The 16,712-nt window shown below is 39.1% G+C and overlaps 1 protein-coding gene across 8 annotated transcripts in view; it reads right to left on the bottom strand.

The window, feature by feature from the left end:
* RABGAP1L (RAB GTPase activating protein 1 like) overlaps nt 1-16,712 on the bottom strand; it is a 778,147-nt gene that overhangs the window by 741,029 nt on the left and 20,406 nt on the right. The window contains exon 1 of one of the 8 annotated variants that reach the window (XM_045069732.1): nt 5,440-5,529. The exons of the other annotated variants lie outside the window; for them this stretch is intronic. The gene's annotated coding sequence lies outside the window, so the exon portion shown is untranslated. Of the gene's footprint in view, nt 1-5,439; nt 5,530-16,712 lie in introns of those variants that run through there. 8 annotated transcript variants of the gene reach the window in all.

Genomic DNA, 16,712 nt, shown 5'->3' with positions numbered 1-16,712 from the left:
TGTCCATCTGGTCCAGTGTGTCGTTTAAGGCCTTTATCTCCTTGTTGATCTTTTGCTTGGATGATCTGTTCATTTCAGTGAGGGGAGTGTTAAAGTCCCCTACTATTATTGTATTATTGTTGATGTGTTTCTTTGATTTTGTTATTAATTGGTTTATATAGTTGGCTGCTCCCACGTTGGGGGCATAGATATTTAAAATTGTTAGATCTTCTTGTTGGACAGACCCTTTGAGTATGATATAGTGTCCTTCCTCATCTCTTATAGTCTTTGGCTTAAAATCTAATTGATCTAAGGATTGTCACTCCTGCTTTCTTCTGATGTCCATTAGCATGGTAAATTCTTTTCCACCCCCTCACTTTAAATCTGGAGGTGTCTTCGGGCTTAAAATGAGTTTCTTGGAGGCAACATATAGATGGTTTTTTTTTTTTTAAAGATTTTATTTCTTTATTTGACAGAGAGAGAGAGAGAGAGAGAGACATCGCAAGTAGGCAGAGAGGCAGGCAGAGAGAGAGCGGGAAGCAGGCTCCCTGCCGAGCAGAGAGCCCGATGCGGGGCTCAATCCCAGGACCCCGGGATCACGACATGAGCCAAAGGCAGAGGCTTTAACCCACTGAGCCACCCAGGTGCCCCAGATGGGTTTTGTTTTTTTATCCATTCTGATACCCTGTATCTTTTGATTGGGGCATTTAGCCCATTAACATTCAGGGTAACTATGGAGAAATATGAATTTAGTGCCATTGTATTGCCTGTAAGGTGACTGTTACTGTATATGGTCTCTGTTCCTTTCCAATCTACCACTTGTAAGCTCTCTCTTTGCTTAGAGGACCCCTTTCAATATTTCCTGTAGAGCTGGTTTGGTGTTTGCAAATTCTTTCAGTTTTTGTTTGTCCTGGAAGCTTTTAATCTCTCCTTCTATTTTCAATGAGAGCCTAGCTGGGCCTATTCTTATTGATTTTGACGGGCGTTCTCTGAACCTCCTGAATCTTGATGCTCGTTCCCTTTGCCATATTGGGGAAATTCTCCCCAATAATTCTCTCCAGTATACCTTCTGCTCCCCTCTCTCTTTCTTCTTCTGGAATCCCAATTATTCTAATGTTTTTTCATCTTATGGTGTCACTTCTCTCTCGAATTCTCCCCTCATGGTCCATACAGTATTCTTGGCTGCATGTTTTTCTCATTTAGTGCTCTGAAAATATCATGCCAGCTCTTTCTGGCCTGCCAGGTCTCTGTGGATAAGTCAGCTGCCAATCTAATATTTTTACCATTGTATGTTACAGACTTCTTTTCCGGGGCTGCTTCAGGATTTTCTCTTTGTCACTAAGACTTGTAAATTTTACTATTAGGTGACGGGGTGTGGGTCTATTCTTATTGATTTTGAGGGGCATTCTCTGAACCTCCTGAATTTTGATGCTCGTTCCCTTTGCCATATTGGGGAAATTCTCCCCAATAATTCTCTCCAGTATACCTTCTGCTCCCCAATAATTCTCTCCAGTATACCTTCTCTCTTTCTTCTCTTCTTCTTCTGGAATCCCAATTATTCTAATGTTGTTTCATCTTATGGTGTCACTTCTCTCTTGAATTCTCCCCTCATGGTCCAGTAGCTGTTTGTCCCTCTTTTGCTCAGCTTCTTTATTCTCTGTCATTTGGTCTTCTATATCGCTAATTCTTTCTTCTGCCCCATTTATCCTAGCAGTGAGAGCCTCAATTTTTGATTTCACCTCATTAATAGCTTTTTTTAATTTCAACTTGGTTAGATTTTAGTTCTTTTATTTCTCCAGAAAGGGCTTTTATATCTCCCGAGAGGGTTTCTCTAATATCTTCCATGCCTTTTTCGAGCCCGGCTAGAACCTTAAGAATTGTCATTCTGAACTCTATCTGACATATTACCAATGTCTGTATTGATTAGGTCCCTAGCCTTCGGTACTGCCTCTTGTTCTTTTTTTTGTGGTGAATTTTTCCGCCTTGTCATTTTGTCCAGATAAGAGTATATGAAGGAGCAAGTAAAATACTAAAAGGGTGGCAACAACCCCAGGAAAATATGCTTTAACCAAATCAGAAGAGATCCCAAATCGTGAGGGGGGAGAAAGGGGATAAAAAGAGGTTCAAAAAGAAAGAAAGAAGAAAAAGAAAAGAAAAGAATCTAAAAAAGAAAAAATAGGGCACCTAGGTGGCTCAGTGGGTTAAGCCACTGCCTTCGGCTCAGGTCATGATCTCAGGGTCCTGGGATCAAGTCCCACATCGGGCTCTCTGCTCAGCAGGGGGCCTGCTTCCCTTCCTCTCTATCTGCCTGCCTCTGTCTACTTGTGTTCTCTGTCTGTCAAATAAATAAATAAAATCTTTAAAATATATATATATATATATTAGATAAACTAGTTAAAAAACGTTTAAAGTTTTAAAAAAAATTAGCAGAAGAAGAGAAAAAATGAAAAAGAAAAAAATTAAATTAACTGCAAGACTAAAAAATCACAGGGAAAAAGCCATGAGTTCTGTGCTTTTGCTTTCTCCTCCTCTGGAATTCTGCTGCTCTCCTTGGTATTGAAACCGCACTCCTTGGTAGGTGAACTTGGTCTTGGCTAGATTTTTTGTTGATCTTCTGGGGGAGGGGCCTGGTGTAGTGATTCTCAAGTGTCTTTTCCCCAGGCGGAATTGCACCGCCCTTACCAGGGGCCGGGCTGAGTAATCCGCTCCGGTTTGCTTTCTGGAGCTTTTGTTCCCTGAGCGCTTTCCATAAAGTTCCGGAGGACAGGAATACAAATGGCGGTCTCCTGGTATCCAGCCCGAAGGAGCCGAGAGCCCGGGGCTCCACTCCTCAGTGCGCCCTCAGAAAACAGCGCCCAGTTACTCCCATCTGCCTGACCTCCGGCCGCGCTCCGAGCTCACCGAGCCTGCGACCGGTTCAAGGTCACCCCGAGCTGCGAGCTTACTGACGGCTCTGTCTCTGTGGCCGGCTTTCCCATTCCAATACCCGCAAGCTCTGCGACACTCAGACACCCCCGATCCTTCTGTGACCCTGCGGGACCTGAGGCCACGCTGACCCCGCATGGGCTTTGCCTCGGTTTAGCCTCTGGGGCGATGTCCCTCAGCAGAACAGACTTTTAAAAGTCCTGATTTTGTGCTCCGTTGCTCCGCCGCTTGCCGGGAGCCGGCCCCTCCCCCCGGGGTCTATCTTCCCATCGCTTTCGATTCACTTCTCCACCAGTCCTACCTTTCAGAAAGTGGTTGTTTTCTGTTTCTAGAATTGCTGTTCTTCTCTTCGATCTGCCGATGGATTTGCAGGTGTTTGCAATCTTTAGATAAGCTATTTAGCTGATCTCCTGCTAGCTGAAGTAGACTCAGCCTGCTACTTCTCCTCCATCTTGACTCCTTTCACAGGAAGTTTTATTTTTATAGAGAAAGCACAATTGACTTATTTGTAGACTAAATCCTCAATTCAGACAGCCCTCAGTGTCAAAGAAAAAATCCAGCCAGCTGGCTCACATTGCCAAGAAAATACTATTGACCTGAATTACAAGCATCATGCCAATAATAATTACCATTTACTGAGTTATCTATGTATTCATCATTCTTCTGAAAACTCTACAAGGTAGCTATTATCCTCATTTTATAGATATGAAAACAGGAAAGGAATAGTTTAGCAATCTGCCCAAGGTCAATGTTAGCATACAGCTGAAGCAAAACTCAAAACCAACTCAACCAGACTCCAAAGAGCCTGCGTTTCCCATTCTGGAATAATGCCTCTCAAAAGAAAATGCATTCAATAATAATATCAACATTAAGTGAGTGCTTATTTTGTATTATGCACTTTACATTCCATCTCATTTAGCCCTCCCAATATACAGCAGAGCTAAGATGAACTCATTTTTATACATGAAGAAACAACAGAACACTAAAATGTCTTACCCAAAGACACAAAACTAGTATAGCAGTCCACCCAGAGAAGCAGCATTACACACACACACACACACAAATTACTATCATTTATTAAGCTTATTAAGTAGGAGGCACTGTGCTATATATACTCTTCTTTCTCATATAATCAATCCCTCAAAGAACAAAAATAAAAATTGAAAATTTTTTTAAGTTCAGCAACTATTATTCCTCAGATTTTTCTCATTTCAAGGACCTTCTTAAAATGTTGAGTTTAAGAGAAAAAGTAGCCTATACCCACAAGACAAATTCAGAGAGTCCAAACTGCTCAAAAACAAACTCACTATACTGCCACAATTTTACCAATTTTACAATCTTCCTTAATTCTCAATTGCAAACAGATCCTAAACTCGCATGACTACCTCTGCTTTCCCTTTAGTAAACAAAGTTAGTAAACATAGCTGGTAGTTATTAGCATTTACCATTTTGTTATTTGTCAGTTGCTCTGCCAGGTGCTTTATATTTCTTAGTTAATTTCATTGTAAATTGAGATTAAAAAGGAGTTTAGTAACCAACTCAAGAACCACACAACCAATAAGCAATGGAAATGAGATACAAAAACACATCTACTCCAAAGTACAAGTCTTGAAATACTCCATACCTTAAAATCTAGGGAATTTACTATGTGATATATACAGACTGAAGAAGAGGGGGGACAGAGACAGATTTCCTATATTTAAGAGTAAAGAGTAACCTTGCAAACCAGAAACTAGTCCCTCCATCCTTGAATTACTTGAGGAACACTTAGATGATTAACTGGTTAACAAATAAAAAGTATAAAAAAATGGAACACTTAATAAAAACTAAAAATTTCTATAAAAGGTTATGATTTTCCAACTTTGAGATAATGGAACTATAGTATCATAATTCCTGAAGATGACCTCCAAAAATGGAATAAAAATCATTAAATATTTGCACAAAAGATAGCAAAGAATCTTTTCTAACGTGCATGCCATGGATTCATTAATTCGAACATTAACTGGACATCTACTATATACTTAACACTACAGAATGGAAATTTAGAGATGAGATGAGATAGGGCTCTCTATGCCCTAATACCTATAATAACGCAGGGTGTCTCTGCAGCTTCCCAATGTGCCACATACACCTTGTGCATTATGTGATCTCTTTAAAAAAAAAAGGAAAACAGGGGTGCCTTAACAGTTGGTTAAGAGTCCAACTCTTGATTTCGGCTCAGGTCAGGATCTCAGGATGGTGAGGTGGAACTCCACACTGGATGTGGAGCCTGGTTAAGACTCTCTCTCTCCCCCTCCCCTGCCCCTCCCACGCCCCCCATGCATGCACACAATCCTCTTTAAAAATAAATAAATAAATAAAATAAAGTAAAACAAAAAGTTTAGCCCTTCCAAACAATTCTCTCCCACTGCCCAAAAACACTGCTTAGACTCTTGAGCAAACCATTAATCCTAGCTGTTACTGACCTTGAATACAAAATAAAAATGAGAACGTTTCAAAAATATAGGTTTAAGGGACAGCACAAGCTGCACATACCAGGCTTACAAAACGAAGCATCCATCTAAAGGAGGTTGAACAGGGGCGCCTGGGTGGCTCAGTGGGTTGGGCCGCTGCCTTCGGCTCAAGTCATGATCTCAGGGTCCTGGGATCGAGTCCCGCATCAGGCTCTCTGCTCAGCAGGGAGCCTGCTTCCTCCTCTCTCTCTCTCTCTGCCTGCCGCTCTGCCTACTTGTGATCTCTCTCTGTCAAATAAATAAATAAAATCTTTATAAAATAAAAAATAAAGGAGGTTGAACAGCTCTTACCACTGGTTCCTTAAATCACACTGCAAGCCACAAGGCATGCAGGTGTTTTTATAAACTTAACATAAACAAAAAAAAAAAAAAAAAAAGAAAAAGAAAAAGAAAGAAAATGAAGTTAAAAGAGAACCACTCATTATTTGATTTCAGAAGTTCAATTTTTTTCACTGAATATTAAGTTAATAATTACTTCCAAAATCTTAGGAAAGAGCTTTAATAATCTGATGCTTTTACAGAGAAAAAAAGAAAAGGTGACCCTCATCTCTAGTCAAAATATCTGCCACTAAAATTAATCTTACCTGAATTCAAACACTCCAAGCTTTCCGCAACTTCAATCATTAGGATAACAATTTTCAGCTCTGTACTGATTTTTATAAAGAAGATGGAAGAAAGATAAAAGAAAGTTCTAACTAATTATACTGATTCATATTTTTATCCTGAGACTAAACCCCACTAAGAAGTGATAAAATGTTTTAGGACCCCACAGGGTCCTAGGATCGAGCCCCACCTCAGGCTCCCTGCTCAGTGGGAAGCCTGCTTGTCCCTCTCCCATTCCCCCTGCTTGTGTTTCCTCTCTGTCTCTCTCTCTCTCTCTCTGCCAAATAAATAAATAAATAAATATTTTAAAAAGGTTATAAAATGCTTTAGGTTAAAGAGAAGTGAGTAAAGTGACCTCCCTGGCTCACAAATCTAATTATTGTTACATTTTAAAGATTATTTATTTGAAAGAGAGAGCCCACGAATGAGCATGTGAGTGGAGGCAGGGAGCAGAGGGAGAGGTACAAGCTGACTCCCCGCCTGAACCAAAACCAAGAGTCAGACACTCAACCAACTGAGCCACCCAGACGCCCCTAACTACTGCTACATTTTAAAGCCACGGTTAAAACTAAAATTCAAACATTAAAAAAAAAAAATGCCAATAGTCTAAAAGATTCAAGCAAGTACACATGTACAAAATGTCCAGTCTAACCCCATCAATTAATAAGCTAAAATTTGGTGGAGATGCTCCAATATGAGAGTCTCAGTTAAGCTGGGAAGGCAGAGTCTGATTTTCCCAAGACATTTTCATATTACTATATTGCTGGGAGATTTGAAGTTTAGTTGAACCAAAGGTATATTCTTTTAATCTAGTTAAGTTACAGCTGAGCTAACAGTAAAATAAGCAAGTTTTTCTACCATAAAAAACATAGCATAGGTTATAAATACAAAATTTAAAAAAACTAGTCCTAATGGGTATGACTAGGACCAGATAATAAATACACAGCCATAAACACAGTAAACACTACAAGCAACCCCTTCTTGATTGCCAGAGTTTACACTTGGGAATTTAACAACTGTAAACCAACCCCCAAGCACAAATTGAGAAGTCAAGGGTTTTCTTTTTCCCACTTAAATTCTCCAGCTTATCTTTTTAACACACAAGCTAAAATGTTATTTGTTGTATTTTCTTCCTAAAGGCAAAAAAATGAGGCAGAAATTCTCTCCTGCTTCTGAGCAAAGGAAATCACACACAAAAAAAATTGAAATATTTTATGTCAAAATTACTGCCTTTAAACCAAGTCCTACAAATGGAAAATCATTTCCAAGAAAATTAGCACAAAAGAGTAATTTACTCTACATCTGAACTTCACTTTTTTCAAATATTAATAATTTTCTTCCCACTAGTCAGAGCCCATCTCAGCACCTTAACTGTCTGACTTTATTTTTTATTTGTGTTTGTCATTTAGGTAATTTGTACCTAATATGCTAAAGATTAATAGCCTTTTACAATGGTCCCAGCACACTTCATTAACACCTGATGTTATGACAAAGCAGAAGATAAAAGTTTTATTTTTTTATTTTTTTTTAAAGATTTTATTTATTTATTTGACAGAGAGAGGTCACAAGTAGGCAGAGAGGCAGGCGGAGAGAGAGGAGGAAGCAGGCTCCCTGCCGAGCAGAGAGCCCCATGCGGGGTTCGATCCCAAGACACTGGGACAGTGACCTGAGCCAAAGGCAGAGGCTTTAACCCACTGAGCCACCCAGGTGCCCCAGAAGATAAAAGTTTTAAAATGAAAAGATGAAGGCTTTTTAAAATTTGTCACAGTTTTGTCAAAATATATCAAAAACTTCTATAAGCCAAAAACATACTTCAATATGTCCTATCAAGAGAATGATGAGGGGTGCCTGGGTGGCTCAGTGGGTTAAGCCGCTGCCTTCGGCTCAGGTCATGATCTCAGGGTCCTGGGATCGAGTCCCGCATCGGGCTCTCTGCTCAGCAGGGAGCCTGCTTCCTCCTCTCTCTCTCTGCCTGCCTCTCTGCCTACTTGTGACCTCTCTCTGTCAAATAAATAAAATTAAAAAAAAAAAAAAAAAAGAGAGAATGATGAAAATAAACAGTTGGAGAAGCACAGACATGGAAACTTGTATTTGACATATCCTGAAATAAAATTCAAGTACTATAATCTGAAATAAATTCTAATCTGTTTTAGATACAGTTACCTAGTAACTACACATTGTACTGTGGGGGGAGGGGGGCGGCAGGGAATTTCTCCATATCCTCCATGCTTCACAAAAGTACAACAGTATGCCAAATCCCAGGTCACAAAGAGATGTACTTATACATGCTGTAGAAGATTCCTATGTACCCTAAAAATAAGAAAGGGAGAGGTCAGAGGGAGAGGCTGACCGGACAGTGGGGATATCCAAGAGAATCACAATGGACCAAAGATAGGTTCTATGAAAATATCTTCATTTAACTATAGTAACAAGGCATTTCCCAGCAGTCTAAATACTAACTTCTAGTTTCTATCTCCTCATTTTCTGGTTTCCAACCAGTAATGCATCAAAATCCCCCACAGGAACTACTGTCCTTTCAGCTCAGTTCCACTATGAGGTATTTTCTACCTTTCCAAGTACAAATTTTAGAGTAGCATACTTCATAATGAAGAGTAACTTCTGCAAAGTAACTTTTTAAAATAAAATGTCAGAGAAACAGAGGGGGAAAAGGGAAAGGAGGGAGAGAAGGAAGGTGAGAAGGACAGACCTAATCCAAGCAACTTAGAAAATTTAGCAAAACCATATCTTAAATGCTTTTTTCAAGTTAATTTTTTTAATATTTTATTCATTTATTTGACAGAGATCACAAGTAGGCAGAGAGGCGGGGGCAGGGGGGGGGGACAATGTGAGGCTCCATCCCAGGACCCTGGGATGATGACCTGAGCCGAAGGCAGAGGCTTTAACCCACTGAGCCACCTAGGTGCCCCTCAAGTTCCTTTTTAAAGTCAAATCAATAAGTAGTAACTGGTAAAAGAGCTCCAGAATTCTTTCCCCAAAGACAATGCAATTTAGCACCAGGAATCCCAGACTTTGTTACAATTTCTAGTATCAAACAGGCTATATACAATTAAACCTATGTTTTAACCATACTTCATTCTACTGATAAAGGAACTATTTATTCTATTACACATATTCAAATCTTGAAAGGTACCTTAGGAGCTCCCTTAATGTATCTGAGTAAACAAATGTATAGCAAGAGACCAGTCAACAAATACATACTAAGCAATAATTATGCACACAAAGCATTCATACATAAAGTTTAAGTCAAGTCAATGTTTTCTGCTACACACTAAAATAAATAACACATCTTTTTCAAACTATTAACATGTTGGGGCGCCTGGGTGGCTCAGTGGGTTAGGCCTCTGCCTTCAGCTCAGGACATGATCCTGGGATCGAGCCCTGCATCAGGCTCTCTGCTCAGCAAGGAGCCTGCTTCCCTCTCTCTCTCTCTGCCTGCTTCTCTGCCTACTTGTGATCTCTGTCAAATAAATAAAAATCTTTTTAAAAAAATATTAACGTGGGTGCCTGGGTGGCTCAGTGGGTTAAAGCCTCTGCCTTCAGCTCAGGTCATGATCTCGGGGTCCTGGGATAGAGTCCCGCATCGGGCTCTCTGCTTGGCGGGGAGCCTGCTTTCTCCCTGCCTCTCTGCCTACTTGTGATCTCTGTCTGTCAAATAAATAAATAAAATCTTAAAATATATATATGTGTATGTGTATGTGTGTGTGTGTATGTATGTATGTATATATATATATATATATATATATATATATATATATATATATATATATATATATATACCGTGTTGGCTCAAATAAATTAAACCTACTTCCAATGACACTTGAGGCACCTAGGAAATAAGTATTCAGTAATGACAGCTGACCATATGCTCCCTTCCCCCAAAATACAGAGAACATTATTGAGATTTCACTCTGACAAGAAAATGAAAACCTATCCCTCATGGTCTGAGTAACACCCATATGCAAGTCTGTAATGTAAGAGCACATCAGCATAAAAACAATGATAGCCTTTTGCTCTTGGGAAATGAGCAGATCAAAGATGCAATATTAATTTCAAAGGATACATGTTTTCCAATAACAGTATAACTTAGGAACGTAACAAGTATAACATACTATATGTTTAATGGTGCAGTTGTAATTTTTAAAGATTTAAAGTCTAATTAGTTGAGAACGCACTGTAAGTCACAAATAACAGTTTTATCACTTTTATTAAATGCTTTCTATGAACCAAATAGTGTTGGGCATTCTAGTTATCTTTTTGTTTATATTCACAATAATCACTAAACTGCATTCCCACCTTACAAATGAAGGACTTTGTTCTAGCTCCTACAGCTATGTAAATATGGAGTCCAAATTTGAAGCAGCCACATCAACCACTATGCAGTGGTCTATCTCCTACAATGACTGCCCATAGGTCAGTTCAGATGCCCATCTCAAGCCCAGTGGAGGGGCAGAAGGGTGGACCAGGGTGAATGGTTTAAAACATGCCTGCCTAGCTGTTTGCCCAAAGTTTCCATCGGGAGGGGATTGTGGCTACAGCAGGTGTCATGAGTCACTGCATTGAAAAGGAAACTGATTCTTCTGTTCCACTTCTATGTGGGGGCTTTCACTTCTTCCTAGGAGGAGTGCAATACTGAAAACCTCACAACATTTTCCAATCTACCTTTACCAGTAATAAAGCTCAATACTTCATTTTTGTCCCACATTTGGCACCTTGTTTCTGTTGTCAATTAGTTAAAAACCTGGAGAGGTGCAGAAGTAACTCCATTAGACCCTCCTGAACCTCCAACTGGCAAGCAAAGTCCAGTCAGAGAAACACGTACAGCATAGGTTTGAGATGAAGCAGCTGTCATTAATACTAACAACATCAGGTGAACCACAGAGATGGCTATTATCATATGCAGAATAAGTCAGTGACATGACTTCATGTGTAACCATAAGGTTTCAGAGAGAACCTATTTTTTTTTAAAGATTTTGTTTATTTATTTCACAGAGAGATCACAAGTAGGCAGAGAGGCAGGCAGAGAGAGAGAGGAGGAAGCAGGCTCCCTGCTGAGCAGAGAGCCCGATGCGGGACTCGATCCCAGGACCCTGAGATCATGACCTGAGCCGAAGGCAGCAGCTTAACCCACTGAGCCACCCGGGCGCCCCAGAGAGAACCTATTTTTGAACATGCACTTACTTCAATATATGAAATATTCAGACCATTTAGTCTGACCACTTTGAAAAAAAATCTAAGTTAACACCACCAGCTTTCTTGTTGCTGCTCAGAAACTGGACTCTACCATTGCTCTTAGTCCCACATTCTCACCCCAAGGCTTATTAGTCTGGCCCATCTTCCCTCTAATAATACAGGAGCCTTCCTAAACCTTTACTTACTTTGATGAGCCAAATCTGATTATTTCCTTGTGTTATGAATGCTTCTGACTCGGATTTTCTCTATAATCCAGAAACTTCCCTGGTTATGCCCCCCAAACATCTTCTAGTATTGCTCTCTGTTCACTGGCTGATAAAAACTAGCAGGCAGTAAGCAAGCTGATCACGGCATACCGAGCAGTAGTCATTAAACCAGAGGTAAAAACCAAGGAGAAAGAACACAACAGGAATGTGGGAGGGAAAGGAAGAAGAAGAATGCAATGTTCCATGATCTGATTGACTAATCTGTTTTTTCTCAAACCGGTATACATATATCTCCAGGCATAAACTGAGACATGCTGGCGTTACACGAGGAAAAGGAAGGTGAATGCTAAACTTTGTATGTAGTATCAGCTTTGTTCATTCACTCCAGTATTCCAAAATTAATAGACCAGCAGTGAATGTTTCTTTTCTGGTAGTAATTAAAATATTTCTATATTTAGGGGCACCTGGGTGGTTCAGTTGGTTAAGCGGCTCCCTTCAGCTCAGGTCAAGATCTCAGGATCCTGGGATCTGGGATTCAAGCCACACATAGCACTCCTTGCTCAGCAGAAACTCTGCTTCTCCCTCTCCCTCCCCTCTGCTCATGCTCTCTCTCTCACACGCACTCTAATAAGTAAACATTTTTTAACATATTTCTATATTTATATAATCAGTATGCAAAGAAATGCAGCATACTAGGAATTCTTAAGATAAAACCGAAAATTTAAGAAATTTTCAACCTACCCTGAGGTACATCCTGAACTTCCAACGGGCATTCTTACTCTCCTCTGCCTTTGGGGTTCTATGCAGGTAGTTTAAAAAGCCATATTTTACACAAACTGGGGAGGGTAAAATCCCAACAGTTGAATTTGTCTGGATTAACAACCTAGAAACTTTCTCCAGCTCTTCCAAAAAGAGTCAATCACTGCTTTTACAGTGCTTCTACAAAATTTTAATTTATACTCATACCCTAGCACTTATACCACTTATTTATATGTCTGTGTCATCAATTACAACCAGTTCTGCTAAGACAGCAAGTACCCTTTATTCATCATTGTATTTCCAGTTCCCAAAAAAGTGTCAGGAACATAGCGCCCCACCTGACAATATCACACTTGTTAAATGAATGGGTTAAACTTACACATTTCAAAGAATAATTTCTATCTAGCAAGATCATTTCAACAAAAATAATTTTTAATGTTTTAATTACATTAGACAACCCATACAAATACCAAATCCAGATCCACTTTACAACTATAATGGGATTTGAAAAGCTAATTCATTCACCCATAGTCAGGAAACCCATTTCATAGATTTAATATAAACGTGAAAGCAAAACACTAACTGCACATGGTTCTTTATATAAAGTATACCCTACCAAATCATAGAATTTCAGGTCATGCAAAAACAAAACCATGATTAAAATGGAAAAGCGTGGGGCGCTCGGGTGGCTCAGTTGGTTAAGCGGCTGCCTTCGGCCTGGGTCATGATTCCAGGGTCCTGGGATCGAGCCCCACATCAGGCTCCCTGCTCAGCAGAGAGTCTGCTTCTCTCTCTCCCCCTCTCCCTGCCGCTCTGCTTACTTGTGCTCTCTCTCTAGCTCTCTGTCTACTAAACAAATAAAATATATTTTTTTTAATGGAAAAGCTTTACAAATGATGCCTACCATTCTGTTTATTTCAGCACATCTTATTAAGGGCAAGAGATCTTAAGACGCAACAACTCAAAATCACAGTATATTAGCTTTAATTACCTATGCTCTCCTTCCAGTTCTACATTTCAAACCAGTTTAGTTCTCCAGAGGGAAGTATCTCTACTTTATGCAGACTCACGAGGAAAACCTTAATTACTTTAGGGGGAAAAAAAGCTACAATTATTAATAATAGTGCCTATGATCTTCCTAGCTTTTCAAAGCTTTCCATAAGATGATCAGAATTCTCAAGGTAGTGTCAATGAAAAATGGATGAATAACTATTTTTAAAAGTTTAAGCAACATTTCCTCCTACATTCTAAAAAGGGCTCTATTTATTTTAGCATAAAATTTGCATGTTCTAATATTATCATCTCAGAATTTAAGTGTCCTGTATTTTACTGAATATATGCATGTTTAGATGTACACATTTCCACTTAAAAATATACAATAGACTATGAATAATGTAACTAAGTGGCATTTTATTAGTTAATGTCCCTCAGTGTCTGACATACTGTAATTAATAAACATTTGATTAATCAGGTATACAAATACATCAGCTTATTATATGCCAGATGCTGCTCTAAGCACAGACATGGTAACCTAACAGAGATGGACCTCATCTTCATGCAGCCCTCAGTTTTGTGAAGAAGGCAGAAAATCAACAAACACACAAATATGTACTTCTCAAATACATCAAGGAGAATGAAACAAAACCACAAGGTGATATTAGTAGGAGGAGGGGTAGCCTACTTCAGATTGGAATATTAGGGAATATCAAGGATGCTTCTCTGAATCTGGGCATTTGAGATACGATTCTTTACCCAAAGATTTGGAGAAAAGATAATTCCAGGTTATGGAAAACCTACGTCAAGTTTCAGAAATCAAAAAGCCAGGGGCACCTGGCAGCTCAGTCAGTGGAGCATGCGACTCTTGATCTCGGGGTTGTGAGTTCAAGCCCCACACTGGCTAGAGAGATTACTTAAAAATAAAATCTTAAAAAAAAAAAGAAATTAAAAACACCCCCCCAAAAAAGAAAGAAAATTGAAATGCCTGAATAATCTGATCACAGAAAACCAAAGGAAGAATAGATTTCTTAGATACTGGCAATGGGACAGATACTGTAGATTTGTAGCACATGTTAAAGATTTTTAAGGTTTTATTCTAAGTGCACTAATAAAAACTAAAAGCATTATAAATGAGGCATGTGCAAGAAAAACCAAGATAAAAAATGCCAGAAGGGCTTGGTCCTACATCAAAAGCTTGGTAAGGTTCACACGGATTTCAAGTTAACATGATTAAGGTGCATGTGTGTTAGGTTTTTTCATGACCCCCTGCTTTAATCAACTTTTTTAACTAACCCATGATCTTCCAGACATCATCACTCTCTCCTCTCTCTCCCTTATATGTCCATACTTGCATTATATGAAAGTAGAACAGTAAAATGGTCTAATAAAGGGGCGCCTGGGTGGCTCAGTGGGTTAAAGCCTCTGCTTTCGGCTCAGTTCATGGTCCCAGGGTCCTGGGATCGAGCCCCACATCGGGCTCTCTGCTCAGCAGGGAGCCTGCTTCCCTTCCTCTCTCTGCCTGCCTCTCTGCCTACTTGTGATCTATCTGTCAAATAAATAAATAAAATCTTTAAAAAAAAATGGTCTAATAAAATGAATGAAAGGACATCATAAAGATGAATTGGTAAATCAGCCTCTGAATAATTGACCTTACCAGTTCTTTACAGGTTGGATGAAATGAGAACAGGGATCTATGCAGAAGATACAGACATTCTAAACTATGTAAATGTTTATCATGTGCATTACTTTTAAATCAAAACAGACCATATTTAACCCAAAAAAGGACTATAATTCCATTTCTCACTAGAAAGCAATTTAAAATACCTGCTTAGCAAAATACCATCAAAATCTTTCAAAAATTATTTCTGCATCAAAATGAAAAAGTGAGGATTAGCTATAACTTTGTGAGATTAACAATCTTTGTGGGACGCCTAGGTGGCTCAGTCAGCTGAGCAGCCAACACTTGATTCCAACTCAGGCCATGTTCTCAGGATAGTGGGTCCAAGTCAGGGTCAGTGCTGAGCACAGAGCCTGCTTGAGATTCTCTCCCTCTCACTCTGCCCCTCCTCCGGCCACTAGCTCTCTCTAAAGAAATAAATCTTTTTTAAAAAAACAATCCCTGCATCTTCACCCTCTACCTGAAACTCAGGCATGCTGAGACTTTCCTTGGAAGCTTCTACTTACAATACTCTATCTGATAAACACCTTCCGTTGTTCATCAGACCGTCTTCCCATCTCTACCAAGTGAGTGTGAACATTAGTGTCCAGAAAGAGCTTGAAGTCAACATTTAATTCTGTTTTAACTTTTAAACCGAATTTCAAAGTAAATGTACATAATGATCCATCCACAAAAATCTGTCCCAGCTAAATATCCCCAAAATATGTGATAATACAATAACAAGGGCACACGTATTAGTACTGTTTTCAGTGGGGGGACAGGCAGATAGAGAGCAGAGGAGGGAATCTAAACATCTAACAATAAGGAAACAGTACAGTGAGTTCCATGGTATTATGCTACCATAAAATTGCCACAGAAAGATATTCAAAATATACTGTCTATTATAAGCCCATTTCTCTTTTTTTTTTTTCCATGTGTGTGTTCATCAATCAACAAATGGGGAGAAGCAGAATTTCCTTTTTACTTTATCTTTCTTTTAAATGTATTACAATACACTACACAGGATTTTAAAATAAAAGCAGAAAACTTCAAGAAATAATTACTTGAAGATATAATTTTATATTTCTTGAAATGGAAAAAATGATTTTAAGTAAAACCTAATAGAAATAAAATTTTAAATTACCCTCCGAAGTACTTTACTTCTGTCATTCTCAAAGCAAGGGGCATACAATTTTCTCCATTTCAAGTACAGTATTTACTGAGTAGTCCCTAGCCAGCAGATCCTGAAGTTAGATTTAAAAGGATTATAAGGCATCTCCAGATCTTTCCACATTTCACAGACCCTAGCATTAAACACAGAAGGATGGCAGACAGCACTAACAGATCCCTCCTCTCTATAAAATCACATTTCAATGGAGTCTATGAGCCCTAAGAGGTCCTCTAATTTTGGACATAATTTGTATTTGGCTGATGGAATCTAGGTATGTACCATGCCCTATTTGAAAAGGGGGCTGGGAATAAAGCATCTAACATCTTTAACTTTTAGAGAAAAGGTGGCTCTGACTCATAAATTGGGGGAATATATCAAATACAAGAAAGGGATTCAACTGCTAAAAAAGAAAAAAAATGACAATGTTCACTCTTCATAACAACAATAGTGGCATTCAGGCAACCACATTACCCTAAACGACAACTCTCAAGGCTATATGGTAGCCTGGCTGGCTCAGTCAGTGGAGGCTGTGACACTCAACCTCAGGGGCATGAGTTCAACCCCCATGTTGGGCATGGAGCCTACTTAAAAACAGAAAAAAAACATATGATATCTAGAGAAAAATTTTATACCACAAATAACTTGTTGGCTGTAAGATAAAAAAGCAAACTTGATAACAAAAAGATTAGACT

This window comes from Mustela putorius, unplaced genomic scaffold, assembly GCF_011764305.1.
Source record: "Mustela putorius furo isolate JIRA1106 unplaced genomic scaffold, ASM1176430v1.1 tig00003942_pilon_pilon_pilon, whole genome shotgun sequence".
Classification (NCBI taxonomy): Eukaryota; Metazoa; Chordata; class Mammalia; order Carnivora; family Mustelidae; genus Mustela; species Mustela putorius.
The sequence above is the reverse complement of the archived record's forward strand: the minus strand, read 5'-3'. Positions and strand labels throughout refer to the sequence as shown.